Genomic DNA, 16,403 nt, shown 5'->3' with positions numbered 1-16,403 from the left:
GCAAGATACCGGCATGGAGCGAAATTTTCTTTTAGCTAGCATCCCCTATGCCAGAGAGAGAAGCGTGGATGCACCTCTGAAAGGGGCTTAAGGAAAGGGACACGTCTGTCACCGTGCTCCCCAAGAGCAAGTCTGGGTTAGGTGCAGCACGCTGCCACGGGCAAAGAGAAGGAGCCGTTGGCTTTGTGTTCGGGAAACGGTCGCGATGCAGGAGAGTTGGCACTGGCAGGAACAGCGGGCCCGTTGTAAGACAAGTGTCACCATCTACCTGTGCTGAGGGACGGAGGCCTGGCTGCTAAGGTGACAGAAGAGTACGACTAGGGCAGGCACGCGTGCTCCACACTGAGGAAGGAGTCTGTGCAGAAGGCAGGCCGGTCCTGTGTCTCTGGTCCCAAGGGGACAGCGTCTCCTTGACCCCCTCTGCCTAGGGCAGACTTGGGCTTGCCACCAAGCGCCATAGCCGCAACTCGCAGAAACAGCTCCCTGGACGAACGGGCAGTCCGATGCCGTCTTCCTCCAAGATGTGACAACGTTGTAGGTGTCAGGAAGTGTGCCGGGGTAGGAGGGAGGACAGACCCAAACAGATCCCCATCCCCGTGCACGGGCAGTGTGCAGGGTTCATGTCGACTCTCCTCTCCTGTGGGGAAGGCACTGGCTTAGTCCCCGATTCCACGCGAGCGCTAGTGCAAAAGGCCTAGCCTTGCCTATGCCAGGACATGAAGTGAGCATAGAGTGCCATCCTAGGCAACGCACACTCCTGTAGGTTTGTGATTGAACCTGCTTAGTTCGGCTTGGCAGTGAGAACGCATGGCGCGAACATGGAGCCCCGGAAAGCAAGGCCCAAGATACACTAGCTCTCCCGCAGCTCTTCTTCTTTGAAGTCTCAGAGCGAATGCCCAAAGCCTTGCTGTGAAGCAGCAGCGAAGGGCAGTTCGCGCCAGCTGAAAACCTCTGCGAACGTATAGCAGTAGCTGGTAAATCAGAGTCGGATCTGTAGGCTGCTGTGGCTGCTTGCCTAAGCCTAGTATTCGTAGGACGGTTGGAGAGCCCCGCATAGAGCGAAAGCCTCCTTGCCCGGGCATCCCCTCTGGGAAGGCACAGCTTTCGTTGGGAAATCAGAGTCGCGTCTGAGGGATGCTGCTGCTGCTTCCCTGAGCTAGTCTCCCCTGCACGTTGTAATAAACCCGCATGGAACGAAATCCTTCTATGTCCAGGCATCCTCTCTGGGAAAGCATAGCATTCGTTGGGCAATCAGAGTCGGGTTTTTGGGAAGCTGCTGCTTCTTGCCTGAGCTACTCTGCTCAGGACAGTGCAAGATACCCGCATGGAGCGAAATTTTCTTTTACCTAGCATCCCCTCTGCCAGAGAGAGAAGCGTGGTTGCACCTCTGGAAAGGGCCTTATGGAAAGGGACACGTCTGTCACCGTGCTCCCCAAGAGCAAGTCTGGGGAAGGTGCAGCACGCTGCCACGGGCAAAGAGAAGGAGCCGTTGGCTTTGTGTTCGGGAAACGGTCGCGATGCAGGAGAATTGGCACTGGCAGGAACAGCGGGCCCGTTGTAAGACAGTGTCACCAGCTACTTGTGAAAACAGAGTCGCGTCTGAGGGATGCTGCTGCTGCTTCCCTGATCTAGTCTCCCCTGCACGTTGTAATAATCCCGCATGGAATGAAATCCTTCTATGCCCAGGCATCCTCTCTGGGAAAGCATAGCATTCGTTGGGCAATCAGAGTCGGGTTTGTGGGAAGCTGCTGCTTCTTTCCTGAGCTAGTCTGCTCAGGACAGTGCAAGATACCCGCATGGAGCGAAATTATCTTTTACCTAGCATCCCCTCTGCCAGAGAGAGAAGCGTGGTTGCACCTCTGGAAAGGGCCTTATGGAAAGGGACACGTCTGTCACTGTGCTCCCCAAGAGCAAGTCTCGGGAAGGTGCATCACGCTGCCACGGGCAAAGAGAAGGAGCCGTTGGCTTTGTGTTCGGGAAACGGTCGCGATGAAGGAGAGTTGGCACTGGCAAGAACAGCGGGCCCGTTGTAAGACAAGTGTCACCATCTACCTGTGCTGAGGGTCGGAGGCCTGGCTGCTAAGGTGACAGAAGAGTATGACTATGGCAGGCAGGTGTGCTCCACACTGAGGAAGGAGTCTGGGCAGAAGGCAGGCCTGTCCTGTGTCTCTGGTCCCAAGGGGACAGCGTCTCCTTGACCACCTGTGCCTAGGGCAGACTTGGGCTTGCCACCAAGCGCCATAGCTTCAACTCGCAGAAACAGCTCCCTGGACGAACGGGCAGTCCGATGCCGTCTTCCTCCAAGATGTGACAACGTTGTTGGTGTCAGGAAGTGTGCCGGGGTAGGAGGGGGGACAGACCCAAACAGAACCCTAGCCCAGTGCACGGGCGGTGTGCAGGGATCATGTCGACTCTCCTCTCCTGTGGGGAAGGCACTGGCTTAGTCCCCGATTCCACACGAGCGCTAGTGCAAAAGGCCTAGCCTTGCCTATGACAGGACATGAAGTGAGCATAGAGTGACATCCTAGGCAACACACGCTGCTGTTGGTTTTTGATTGTGCCTGCTTAGTTCAGTTGGTAAATCAGAGTCAGATCTGTAGGCTGCTGTGGCTGCTTGCCTTAGCCTAGTATTCGTAGGACGGTGGGAGAGCCGCGCATAGAGCGAAAGCCACTTTGCCCGGGTATCCCCTTTGGGAAGTCACAGCTTTCGTTGGGAAATCAGAGTCGCGTCTGAGGGATGCTGTTGCTGCTTGCCTGAGTTAGACTTCCCTGCAAATTGTAATAAACCCGCATGGAGCGAAATCATCTATGGCCAGGCCTCCTCTCTGAGAAAGCAGAGCATTCGTTGGGCAATTAGAGTCGGGTTTTTAGGAAGCTGCTGCTTCTTGCCTGAGCTATTCTGCTGAGGACAGTGCAAGATACCCGCATGGAGCGAAATTCCCTTTCACCTAGCATCCCCTCTGCCAGAGAGAGAAGCGTGGATGCACCTCTCGAAAGGGGCTTAAGGAAAGGGACACGTATGTCACCGTGCTCCCCAAGAGCAAGTCTGGGGAAGGTGCAGCACGCTGCCACGGGCAAAGAGAAGGAGCCGTTGGCTTTGTGTTCGGGAAACGGTCGCGATGCAGGAGAGTTGGCACTGGCAGGAACAGCGGGCCCGTTGTAAGACAAGAGTCACCAGCTACTTGTGAAAACAGAGTCGCGTCTGAGGGATGCTGCTGCTGCTTCCCTGATCTAGTGTCCTCTGCACGTTGTAATAATCCCGCATGGAACGAAATCCTTCTATGCCCAGGCATCCTCTCTGGGAAAGCATAGCATTCGTTGGGCAATCAGAGTCGGGTTTGTGGGAAGCTGCTGCTTCTTGCCTGAGCTACTCTGCTCAGGACAGTGCAAGAAACCCGCATGGAGCGAAATTTTCTTTTACCTAGCATCCCCTCTGCCAGAGAGAGAAGCGTGGTTGCACCTCTGGAAAGGGCCTTAAGGAAAGGGACACGTCTGTCACAGTGCTCCCCAAGAGCAAGTCTGGGGAAGGTGCATCAAGCTGCCAGGGGCAAAGAGAAGGAGCCGTTGGCTTTGTGTTCGGGAAACGGTCACGATGCAGGAGAGTTGGCACTGGCAGGAACAGCGGGCCCGTTGTAAGACAAGTGTCACCAGCTACTTGTGAAAACAGAGTCGCGTCTGAGGGATGCTGCTGCTGCTTCCCTGATCTAGTCTCCCCCGCACGTTGTAATAATCCCGCCTGGAATGAAATCCTTCTATGCCCAGGCATCCTCTCTGTGAAAGCACAGCATTCGTTGGGCAATCAGAGTCGGGTTTGTGGGAAGCTGCTGCTTCTTGCCTGAGCTAGTCTGCTCAGGACAGTGCAAGATACCCGCATGGAGCGAAATTCCCTTTCACCTAGCATCCCCTCTGCCAGAGAGAGAAGCGTGGTTGCACCTCTAGAAAGGGCCTTAAGGAAAGGGACACGTCTGTCACCGTGCTCCCCAAGAGCAAGTCTGGGGAAGGTGCAGCACGCTGCCACGGGCAAAGAGAAGGAGCTGTTGGCTTTGTGTTCGGGAAAAGGTCGCGATGCAGGAGAGTTGGCACTGGCAGGAACAGCGGGCCCGTTGTAAGACAAGTGTCACCATCTACCTGTGCTGAAGGATGGAGGCCTGGCTGCTAAGGTGACAGTAGAGTAGGACTAGGGCAGGCACGCGTGCTCCACACTGAGGAAGGAGTCTGTGCAGAAGGCAGGCCGGTCCTGTGTCTCTGGTCCCAAGGGGACAGCGTCTCCTTGACGCCCTCTGCCTAGGGCAGACTTGGGCTTGCCACCAAGCGCCATAGCCGCAACTCGCAGAAACAGCTCCCTGGACGAACGGGCAGTCCGATGCCGTCTTCCTCCAAGATGTGACAACGTTGTTGGTGTCAGGAAGTGTGCCGGGGTAGGAGGGGGGACAGACCCAAACAGATCCCCATCCCCGTGCACGGGCAGTGTGCAGGGTTCATGTCGACTCTCCTCTCCTGTGGGGAAGGCACTGGCTTAGTCCCCGATTCCACGCGAGCTCTAGTGCAAAAGGCCTAGCCTTGCCTATGCCAGGACATGAAGTGAGCATAGAGTGCCATCCTAGGCAACGCACACTGCTGTAGGTTTGTGATTGACCCTGCTTAGTTCGGCTTGGCAGGGAGAACGCACGGCGCGAACATGGAGCCCCGGAAAGCAAGGCCCAAGATACACTAGCTCTCCCGCAGCTCTTCTTCTTTGAAGTGTCAGAGCGAATGCCCAAAGCCTTGATGTGAAGCAGCAGCGAAGGGCAGTTCACGCCAGCTGAAAACCTCGGCGAACGTATAGCAGTAGCTGGTAAATCAGAGTCAGATCTGTAGGCTGCTGTGGCTGCTTGCCTTAGCCTAGTATTCGTAGGACGGTGGGAGAGCCCCGCATAGAGCGAAAGCCTCTTTGCCCGGGCATCCCCTCTGGGAAGGCACAGCTTTCGTTGGGAAATCAGAGTCACATCTGAGGGATGCTGCTGCTGCTTCCCTGATCTAGTCTCCCCTGCACGTTGTAATAAACCCGCATGGAACGAAATCCTTCTATGCCCAGGCATCCGATCTGGGAAAGCATAGCATTCGTTGGGCAATCAGAGTCGGGTTTGTGGGAAGCTGCTGCTTCTTGCCTGAGCTACTCTGCTCAGGACAGTGCAAGATACCCGCATGGAGCGAAATATTCTTTCACCTAGCATCCCCTATGCCAGAGAGAGAAGCGTGGTTGCACCTCTGGAAAGGGCCTTAAGGAAAGGGACACGTCTGTCACCGTGCTCCCCAAGAGCAAGTCTGGGGAAGGTGCAGCACGCTGCCACAGGCAAAGAGAAGGAGCCGTTCGCTTTGAGTTCGGGAAACGGTCGCGATGCAGGAGAGTTGGCACTGGCAGGAACAGCGCGCCCGTTGTAAGACAAGAGTCACCAGCTACTTGGAAAACAGAGTCGCGTCTGAGGTATGCTGCTGCTGCTTCCCTGATCTAGTGTCTCCTGCACGTTGTAATAATCCCGCATGGAACGAAATCCTTCTATGCCCAGGCATCCTCTCTGGGAAAGCATAACATTCGTTGGGCAATCAGAGTCGGGTTTGTGGGAAGCTGCTGCTTCTTGCCTGAGCTAGTCTGCTCAGGACAGTGCAAGATACCGGCATGGAGCGAAATTTTCTTTTAGCTAGCATCCCCTATGCCAGAGAGAGAAGCGTGGATGCACCTCTGAAAGGGGCTTAAGGAAAGGGACACGTCTGTCACCGTGCTCCCCAAGAGCAAGTCTGGGTTAGGTGCAGCACGCTGCCACGGGCAAAGAGAAGGAGCCGTTGGCTTTGAGTTCGGGAAACGGTCGCGATGCAGGAGAGTTGGCACTGGCAGGAACAGCGGGCCCGTTGTAAGACAAGTGTCACCATCTACCTGTGCTGAGGGACGGAGGCCTGTCTGCTAAGGTGACAGAAGAGTACGACTAGGGCAGGCACGCGTGCTCCACACTGAGGAAGGAGTCTGTGCAGAAGGCAGGCCGGTCCTGTGTCTCTGGTTCCAAGGGGACAGCGGCTCCTTGACCCCCTCTGCCTAGGGCAGACTTGGGCTTGCCACCAAGCGCCATAGCCGCAACTCGCAGAAACAGCTCCCTGGACGAACGGGCAGTCCGATGCCGTCTTCCTCCAAGATGTGACAACGTTGTAGGTGTCAGGAAGTGTGCCGGGGTAGGAGGGAGGACAGACCCAAACAGATCCCCATCCCCGTGCACGGGCAGTGTGCAGGGTTCATGTCGACTCTCCTCTCCTGTGGGGAAGGCACTGGCTTAGTCCCCGATTCCACGCGAGCGCTAGTGCAAAAGGCCTAGCCTTGCCTATGCCAGGACATGAAGTGAGCATAGAGTGCCATCCTAGGCAACGCACACTCCTGTAGGTTTGTGATTGAACCTGCTTAGTTCGGCTTGGCAGTGAGAACGCATGGCGCGAACATGGAGCCCCGGAAAGCAAGGCCCAAGATACACTAGCTCTCCCGCAGCTCTTCTTCTTTGAAGTCTCAGAGCGAATGCCCAAAGCCTTGCTGTGAAGCAGCAGCGAAGGGCAGTTCGCGCCAGCTGAAAACCTCTGCGAACGTATAGCAGTAGCTGGTAAATCAGAGTCGGATCTGTAGGCTGCTGTGGCTGCTTGCCTAAGCCTAGTATTCGTAGGACGGTGGGAGAGCCCCGCATAGAGCGAAAGCCTCCTTGCCCGGGCATCCCCTCTGGGAAGGCACAGCTTTCGTTGGGAAATCAGAGTCGCGTCTGAGGGATGCTGCTGCTGCTTCCCTGAGCTAGTCTCCCCTGCACGTTGTAATAAACCCGCATGGAACGAAATCCTTCTATGTCCAGGCATCCTCTCTGGGAAAGCATAGCATTCGTTGGGCAATCAGAGTCGGGTTTTTGGGAAGCTGCTGCTTCTTGCCTGAGCTACTCTGCTCAGGACAGTGCAAGATACCCGCATGGAGCGAAATTTTCTTTTACCTAGCATCCCCTCTGCCAGAGAGAGAAGCGTGGTTGCACCTCTGGAAAGGGCCTTATGGAAAGGGACACGTCTGTCACCGTGCTCCCCAAGAGCAAGTCTGGGGAAGGTGCAGCACGCTGCCACGGGCAAAGAGAAGGAGCCGTTGGCTTTGTGTTCGGGAAACGGTCGCGATGCAGGAGAGTTGGCACTGGCAGGAACAGCGGGCCCGTTGTAAGACAGTGTCACCAGCTACTTGTGAAAACAGAGTCGCGTCTGAGGGATGCTGCTGCTGCTTCCCTGATCTAGTCTCCCCTGCACGTTGTAATAATCCCGCATGGAATGAAATCCTTCTATGCCCAGGCATCCTCTCTGTGAAAGCATAGCATTCGTTGGGCAATCAGAGTCGGGTTTGTGGGAAGCTGCTGCTTCTTGCCTGAGCTACTCTGCTCAGGACAGTGCAAGATACCCCCATGGAGCGAAATTATCTTTTACCTAGCATCCCCTCTGCCAGAGAGAGAAGCGTGGTTGCACCTCTGGAAAGGGCCTTATGGAAAGGGACACGTCTGTCACTGTGCTCCCCAAGAGCAAGTCTGGGGAAGGTGCATCACGCTGCCACGGGCAAAGAGAAGGAGCCGTTGGCTTTGTGTTCGGGAAACGGTCGCGATGCAGGAGAGTTGGCACTGGCAGGAACAGCGGGCCCGTTGTAAGACAAGTGTCACCATCTACATGTGCTGAGGGTCGGAGGCCTGGCTGCTCAGGTGACAGAAGAGTATGACTATGGCAGGCAGGTGTGCTCCACACTGAGGAAGGAGTCTGGGCAGAAGGCAGGCCTGTCCTGTGTCTCTGGTCCCAAGGGGACAGCGTCTCCTTGACCACCTGTGCCTAGGGCAGACTTGGGCTTGCCACCAAGCGCCATAGCTTCACCTCGCAGAAACAGCTCCCTGGACGAACGGGCAGTCCGATGCCGTCTTCCTCCAAGATGAGACAACGTTTTTGGTGTCAGGAAGTGTGCCGGGGTAGGAGGGGGGACAGACCCAAACAGATCCCCAGCCCAGTGCACGGGCAGTGTGCAGGGTTCATGTAGAGTCTCCTCTCCTGTGGGGATGGCACTGGCTTAGTCCCCGATTCCACGCGAGCGCTAGTGCAAAAGGCCTAGCCTTGCCTATGTCAGGACATTAAGTTAGCATAGACTGCTATCCTAGGCAACGCACGCTTCTGTTGGTTTTTGATTGTGCCTGCTTAGTTCAGTTGGTAAATCAGAGTCAGATCTGTAGGCTTCTGTGGCTGCTTGCCTTAGCCTAGTATTCGTAGGATGGTGGGAGAACCCGCATAGTCCGAAAGCCACTTTGCCCCAGCATCCCCTTTGGGAAGTCACAGCTTTCTTTGGGAAATCAGAGTCGCGTCTGAGGGATGCTGTTGCTGCTTGCCTGAGTTAGACTTCCCTGCAAATTGTAATTAACCCGTATGGAGCGAAATCATCTATGGCCAGGCCTCCTCTCTGAGAAAGCAGAGCATTCGTTGGGCAATCAGTGTCGGGTATTTAGGAAGCTGCTGCTTCTTGCCTGAGCTATTCTGCTGAGGACAGTGCAAGATACCCGCATGGAGCGAAATTCCCTTTCACCTAGCATCCCCTCTGCCAGAGAGAGAAGCGTGGATGCACCTCTGGAAAGGGGCTTAAGGAAAGGGACACGTCTGTCACCGTGCTCCCCAAGAGCAAGTCTGGGGAAGGTGCAGCACGCTGCCACGGGCAAAGAGAAGGAGCCGTTGGCTTTGTGTTCGGGAAACGGTCGCGATGAAGGAGAGTTGGCACTGGCAGGAACAGCGGGCCCGTTGTAAGACAAGTGTCACCATCTACCTGTGCTGAGGGTCGGAGGCCTGGCTGCTAAGGTGACAGAAGAGTATGACTATGGCAGGCAGGTGTGCTCCACACTGAGGAAGGAGTCTGGGCAGAAGGCAGGCCTGTCCTGTGTCTCTGGTCCCAAGGGGACAGCGTCTCCTTGACCACCTGTGCCTAGGGCAGACTTGGGCTTGCCACCAAGCGCCATAGCTTCAACTCGCAGAAACAGCTCCCTGGACGAACGGGCAGTCCGATGCCGTCTTCCTCCAAGATGTGACAACGTTGTTGGTGTCAGGAAGTGTGCCGGGGTAGGAGGGGGGACAGACCCAAACAGATCCCTAGCCCAGTGCACGGGCAGTGTGCAGGGATCATGTCGACTCTCCTCTCCTGTGGGGAAGGCAGTGGCTTAGTCCCCGATTCCACACGAGCGCTAGTGCAAAAGGCCTAGCCTTGCCTATGACAGGACATGAAGTGAGCATAGAGTGCCATCCTAGGCAACACACGCTGCTGTTGGTTTTTGATTGTGCCTGCTTAGTTCAGTTGGTAAATCAGAGTCAGATCTGTAGGCTGCTGTGGCTGCTTGCCTTAGCCTAGTATTCGTAGGACGGTGGGAGAGCCCCGCATAGAGCGAAAGCCACTTTGCCCGGGCATCCCCTTTGGGAAGTCACAGCTTTCGTTGGGAAATCAGAGTCGCGTCTGAGGGATGCTGTTGCTGCTTGCCTGAGTTAGACTTCCCTGCAAATTGTAATAAACCCGCATGGAGCGAAATCATCTATGGCCAGGCCTCCTCTCTGAGAAAGCAGAGCATTCGTTGGGCAATCAGAGTCGGGTTTTTAGGAAGCTGCTGCTTCTTGCCTGAGCTATTCTGCTGAGGACAGTGCAAGATACCCGCATGGAGCGAAATTCCCTTTCACCTAGCATCCCCTCTGCCAGAGAGAGAAGCGTGGATGCACCTCTCGAAAGGGGCTTAAGGAAAGGGACACGTCTGTCACCGTGCTCCCCAAGAGCAAGTCTGGGGAAGGTGCAGCACGCTGCCACGGGCAAAGAGAAGGAGCCGTTGGCTTTGTGTTCGGGAAACGGTCGCGATGCAGGAGAGTTGGCACTGGCAGGAACAGCGGGCCCGTTGTAAGACAAGAGTCACCAGCTACTTGTGAAAACAGAGTCACGTCTGAGGGATGCTGCTGCTGCTTCCCTGATCTAGTGTCCTCTGCACGTTGTAATAATCCCGCATGGAACGAAATCCTTCTATGCCCAGGCATCCTCTCTGGGAAAGCATAGCATTCGTTGGGCAATCAGAGTCGGGTTTGTGGGAAGCTGCTGCTTCTTGCCTGAGCTACTCTGCTCAGGACAGTGCAAGAAACCCGCATGGAGCGAAATTTTCTTTTACCTAGCATCCCCTCTGCCAGAGAGAGAAGCGTGGTTGCACCTCTGGAAAGGGCCTTAAGGAAAGGGACACGTCTGTCACAGTGCTCCCCAAGAGCAAGTCTGGGGAAGGTGCATCAAGCTGCCACGGGCAAAGAGAAGGAGCCGTTGGCTTTGTGTTCGGGAAACGGTCACGATGCAGGAGAGTTGGCACTGGCAGGAACAGCGGGCCCGTTGTAAGACAAGTGTCACCATCTACCTGTGCTGAGGGTCGGAGGCCTGGCTGCTAAGGTGACAGAAGAGTATGACTATGGCAGGCAGGTGTGCTCCACACTGAGGAAGGAGTCTGGGCAGAAGGCAGGCCTGTCCTGTGTCTCTGGTCCCAAGGGGACAGCGTCTCCTTGACCACCTGTGCCTAGGGCAGACTTGGGCTTGCCACCAAGCGCCATAGCTTCAACTCGCAGAAACAGCTCCCTGGACGAACGGGCAGTCCGATGCCGTCTTACTCCAAGATGTGACAACGTTGTTGGTGTCAGGAAGTGTGCCGGGGTAGCAGGGGGGACAGACCCAAACAGATCCCCATCCCCGTGCACGGGCAGTGTGCAGGGTTCATGTCGACTCTCCTCTCCTGTGGGGAAGGCACTGGCTTAGTCCCCGAATCCACGCGAGCGCTAGTGCAAAAGGCCTAGCCTTGCCTATGCCAGGACATGAAGTGAGCATAGAGTGCCATCCTAGGCAACGCACGCTGCTGTTGGTTTTTGATTGTGCCTGCTTAGTTCAGTTGGTAAATCAGAGTCAGATCTGTAGGCTGCTGTGGCTGCTTGCCTTAGCCTAGTATTCGTAGGACGGTGGGAGAGCCCCGCATAGAGCGAAAGCCACTTTGCCCGGGCATCCCTTTTGGGAAGTCACAGCTTTCGTTGGGAAATCAGAGTCGCTTCTGAGGGATGCTGTTGCTGCTTGCCTGAGTTAGACTTCCCTGCAAATTGTAATAAACCCGCATGGAGCGAAATCATCTATGGCCAGGCCTCCTCTCTGAGAAAGCAGAGCTTCGTTGGGCAATCAGTGTCGGGTTTTTAGGAAGCTGCTGCTTCTTGCCTGAGCTATTCTGCTGAGGACAGTGCAAGATACCCGCATGGAGCGAAATTCCCTTTCACCTAGCATCCCCTCTGCCAGAGAGAGAAGCGTGGTTGCACCTCTGGAAAGGGCCTTAAGGAAAGGGACACGTCTGTTCACCGTGCTCCCCAAGAGCAAGTCTGGGGAAGGTGCAGCACGCTGCCACGGGCAAAGAGAAGGAGCCGTTGGCTTTGTGTTCGGGAAAAGGTCGCGATGCAGGAGAGTTGGCACTGGCAGGAACAGCGGGCCCGTTGTAAGACAAGTGTCACCATCTACCTGTGCTGAAGGATGGAGGCCTGGCTGCTAAGGTGACCGTAGAGTAGGACTAGGGCAGGCACGCGTGCTCCACACTGAGGAAGGAGTCTGTGCAGAAGGCAGGCCGGTCCTGTGTCTCTGGTCCCAAGGGGACAGCGTCTCCTTGACCCCCTCTGCCTAGGGCAGACTTGGGCTTGCCACCAAGCGCCATAGCCGCAACTCGCAGAAACAGCTCCCTGGACGAACGGGCAGTCCGATGCCGTCTTCCTCCAAGATGTGACAACGTTGTTGGTGTCAGGAAGTGTGCCGGGGTAGGAGGGGGGACAGACCCAAACAGATCCCCATCCCCGTGCACGGGCAGTGTGCAGGGTTCATGTCGACTCTCCTCTCCTGTGGGGAAGGCACTGGCTTAGTCCCCGATTCCACGCGAGCTCTAGTGCAAAAGGCCTAGCCTTGCCTATGCCAGGACATGAAGTGAGCATAGAGTGCCATCCTAGGCAACGCACACTGCTGTAGGTTTGTGATTGACCCTGCTTAGTTCGGCTTGGCAGGGAGAACGCACGGCGCGAACATGGAGCCCCGGAAAGCAAGGCCCAAGATACACTAGCTCTCCCGCAGCTCTTCTTCTTTGAAGTGTCAGAGCGAATGCCCAAAGCCTTGATGTGAAGCAGCAGCGAAGGGCAGTTCACGCCAGCTGAAAACCTCGGCGAACGTATAGCAGTAGCTGGTAAATCAGAGTCGGATCTGTAGGCTGCTGTGGCTGCTTGCCTTAGCCTAGTATTCGTAGGACGGTGGGAGAGCCCCGCATAGAGCGAAAGCCTCTTTGCCCGGGCATCCCCTCTGGGAAGGCACAGCTTTCGTTGGGAAATCAGAGTCACATCTGAGGGATGCTGCTGCTGCTTCCCTGATCTAGTCTCCCCTGCACGTTGTAATAAACCCGCATGGAACGAAATCCTTCTATGCCCAGGCATCCGATCTGGGAAAGCATAGCATTCGTTGGGCAATCAGAGTCGGGTTTGTGGGAAGCTGCTGCTTCTTGCCTGAGCTACTCTGCTCAGGACAGTGCAAGATACCCGCATGGAGCGAAATATTCTTTCACCTAGCATCCCCTATGCCAGAGAGAGAAGCGTGGTTGCACCTCTGGAAAGGGCCTTAAGGAAAGGGACACGTCTGTCACCGTGCTCCCCAAGAGCAAGTCTGGGGAAGGTGCAGCACGCTGCCACAGGCAAAGAGAAGGAGCCGTTCGCTTTGAGTTCGGGAAACGGTCGCGATGCAGGAGAGTTGGCACTGGCAGGAACAGCGCGCCCGTTGTAAGACAAGAGTCACCAGCTACTTGGAAAACAGAGTCGCGTCTGAGGTATGCTGCTGCTGCTTCCCTGATCTAGTGTCCCCTGCACGTTGTAATAATCCCGCATGGAACGAAATCCTTCTATGCCCAGGCATCCTCTCTGGGAAACATAACATTCGTTGGGCAATCAGAGTCGGGTTTGTGGGAAGCTGCTGCTTCTTGCCTGAGCTAGTCTGCTCAGGACAGTGCAAGATACCGGCATGGAGCGAAATTTTCTTTTAGCTAGCATCCCCTATGCCAGAGAGAGAAGCGTGGATGCACCTCTGAAAGGGGCTTAAGGAAAGGGACACGTCTGTCACCGTGCTCCCCAAGAGCAAGTCTGGGTTAGGTGCAGCACGCTGCCACGGGCAAAGAGAAGGAGCCGTTGGTTTTGTGTTCGGGAAACGGTCGCGATGCAGGAGAGTTGGCACTGGCAGGAACAGCGGGCCCGTTGTAAGACAAGTGTCACCATCTACCTGTGCTGAGGGACGGAGGCCTGGCTGCTAAGGTGACAGAAGAGTACGACTAGGGCAGGCACGCGTGCTCCACACTGAGGAAGGAGTCTGTGCAGAAGGCAGGCCGGTCCTGTGTCTCTGGTCCCAAGGGGACAGCGTCTCCTTGACCCCCTCTGCCTAGGGCAGACTTGGGCTTGCCACCAAGCGCCATAGCCGCAACTCGCAGAAACAGCTCCCTGGACGAACGGGCAGTCCGATGCCGTCTTCCTCCAAGATGTGACAACGTTGTAGGTGTCAGGAAGTGTGCCGGGGTAGGAGGGAGGACAGACCCAAACAGATCCCCATCCCCGTGCACGGGCAGTGTGCAGGGTTCATGTCGACTCTCCTCTCCTGTGGGGAAGGCACTGGCTTAGTCCCCGATTCCACGCGAGCGCTAGTGCAAAAGGCCTAGCCTTGCCTATGCCAGGACATGAAGTGAGCATAGAGTGCCATCCTAGGCAACGCACACTCCTGTAGGTTTGTGATTGAACCTGCTTAGTTCGGCTTGGCAGTGAGAACGCATGGCGCGAACATGGAGCCCCGGAAAGCAAGGCCCAAGATACACTAGCTCTCCCGCAGCTCTTCTTCTTTGAAGTCTCAGAGCGAATGCCCAAAGCCTTGCTGTGAAGCAGCAGCGAAGGGCAGTTCGCGCCAGCTGAAAACCTCTGCGAACGTATAGCAGTAGCTGGTAAATCAGAGTCGGATCTGTAGGCTGCTGTGGCTGCTTGCCTAAGCCTAGTATTCGTAGGACGGTTGGAGAGCCCCGCATAGAGCGAAAGCCTCCTTGCCCGGGCATCCCCTCTGGGAAGGCACAGCTTTCGTTGGGAAATCAGAGTCGCGTCTGAGGGATGCTGCTGCTGCTTCCCTGAGCTAGTCTCCCCTGCACGTTGTAATAAACCCGCATGGAACGAAATCCTTCTATATCCAGGCATCCTCTCTGGGAAAGCATAGCATTCGTTGGGCAATCAGAGTCGGGTTTTTGGGAAGCTGCTGCTTCTTGCCTGAGCTACTCTGCTCAGGACAGTGCAAGATACCCGCATGGAGCGAAATTTTCTTTTACCTAGCATCCCCTCTGCCAGAGAGAGAAGCGTGGTTGCACCTCTGGAAAGGGCCTTATGGAAAGGGACACGTCTGTCACCGTGCTCCCCAAGAGCAAGTCTGGGGAAGGTGCAGCACGCTGCCACGGGCAAAGAGAAGGAGCCGTTGGCTTTGTGTTCGGGAAACGGTCGCGATGCAGGAGAGTTGGCACTGGCAGGAACAGCGGGCCCGTTGTAAGACAGTGTCACCAGCTACTTGTGAAAACAGAGTCGCGTCTGAGGGATGCTGCTGCTGCTTCCCTGATCTAGTCTCCCCTGCACGTTGTAATAATCCCGCATGGAATGAAATCCTTCTATGCCCAGGCATCCTCTCTGGGAAAGCATAGCATTCGTTGGGCAATCAGAGTCGGGTTTGTGGGAAGCTGCTGCTTCTTTCCTGAGCTAGTCTGCTCAGGACAGTGCAAGATACCCGCATGGAGCGAAATTATCTTTTACCTAGCATCCCCTCTGCCAGAGAGAGAAGCGTGGTTGCACCTCTGGAAAGGGCCTTATGGAAAGGGACACGTCTGTCACTGTGCTCCCCAAGAGCAAGTCTCGGGAAGGTGCATCACGCTGCCACGGGCAAAGAGAAGGAGCCGTTGGCTTTGTGTTCGGGAAACGGTCGCGATGAAGGAGAGTTGGCACTGGCAAGAACAGCGGGCCCGTTGTAAGAAAAGTGTCACCATCTACCTGTGCTGAGGGTCGGAGGCCTGGCTGCTAAGGTGACAGAAGAGTATGACTATGGCAGGCAGGTGTGCTCCACACTGAGGAAGGAGTCTGGGCAGAAGGCAGGCCTGTCCTGTGTCTCTGGTCCCAAGGGGACAGCGTCTCCTTGACCACCTGTGCCTAGGGCAGACTTGGGCTTGCCACCAAGCGCCATAGCTTCAACTCGCAGAAACAGCTCCCTGGACGAACGGGCAGTCCGATGCTGTCTTCCTCCAAGATGTGACAACGTTGTTGGTGTCAGGAAGTGTGCCGGGGTAGGAGGGGGGACAGACCCAAACAGAACCCTAGCCCAGTGCACGGGCGGTGTGCAGGGATCATGTCGACTCTCCTCTCCTGTGGGGAAGGCACTGGCTTAGTCCCCGATTCCACACGAGCGCTAGTGCAAAAGGCCTAGCCTTGCCTATGACAGGACATGAAGTGAGCATAGAGTGACATCCTAGGCAACACACGCTGCTGTTGGTTTTTGATTGTGCCTGCTTAGTTCAGTTGGTAAATCAGAGTCAGATCTGTAGGCTGCTGTGGCTGCTTGCCTTAGCCTAGTATTCGTAGGACGGTGGGAGAGCCGCGCATAGAGCGAAAGCCACTTTGCCCGGGTATCCCCTTTGGGAAGTCACAGCTTTCGTTGGGAAATCAGAGTCGCGTCTGAGGGATTCTGTTGCTGCTTGCCTGAGTTAGACTTCCCTGCAAATTGTAATAAACCCGCATGGAGCGAAATCATCTATGGCCAGGCCTCCTCTCTGAGAAAGCAGAGCATTCGTTGGGCAATTAGAGTCGGGTTTTTAGGAAGCTGCTGCTTCTTGCCTGAGCTATTCTGCTGAGGACAGTGCAAGATACCCGCATGGAGCGAAATTCCCTTTCACCTAGCATCCCCTCTGCCAGAGAGAGAAGCGTGGATGCACCTCTCGAAAGGGGCTTAAGGAAAGGGACACGTCTGTCACCGTGCTCCCCAAGAGCAAGTCTGGGGAAGGTGCAGCACGCTGCCACGGGCAAAGAGAAGGAGCCGTTGGCTTTGTGTTCGGGAAACGGTCGCGATGCAGGAGAGTTGGCACTGGCAGGAACAGCGGGCCCGTTGTAAGACAAGAGTCACCAGCTACTTGTGAAAACAGAGTCGCGTCTGAGGGATGCTGCTGCTGCTTCCCTGATCTAGTGTCCTCTGCACGTTGTAATAATCCCGCATGGAACGAAATCCTTCTATGCCCAGGCATCCTCTCTGGGAAAGCATAGCATTCGTTGGGCAATCAGAG

The sequence above is a fragment of the Neovison vison genome, chromosome 11, assembly GCF_020171115.1.
Source record: "Neovison vison isolate M4711 chromosome 11, ASM_NN_V1, whole genome shotgun sequence".
In the NCBI taxonomy this organism is placed as follows: Eukaryota; Metazoa; Chordata; class Mammalia; order Carnivora; family Mustelidae; genus Neogale; species Neogale vison.
This window is presented reverse-complemented; position numbering follows the sequence as displayed.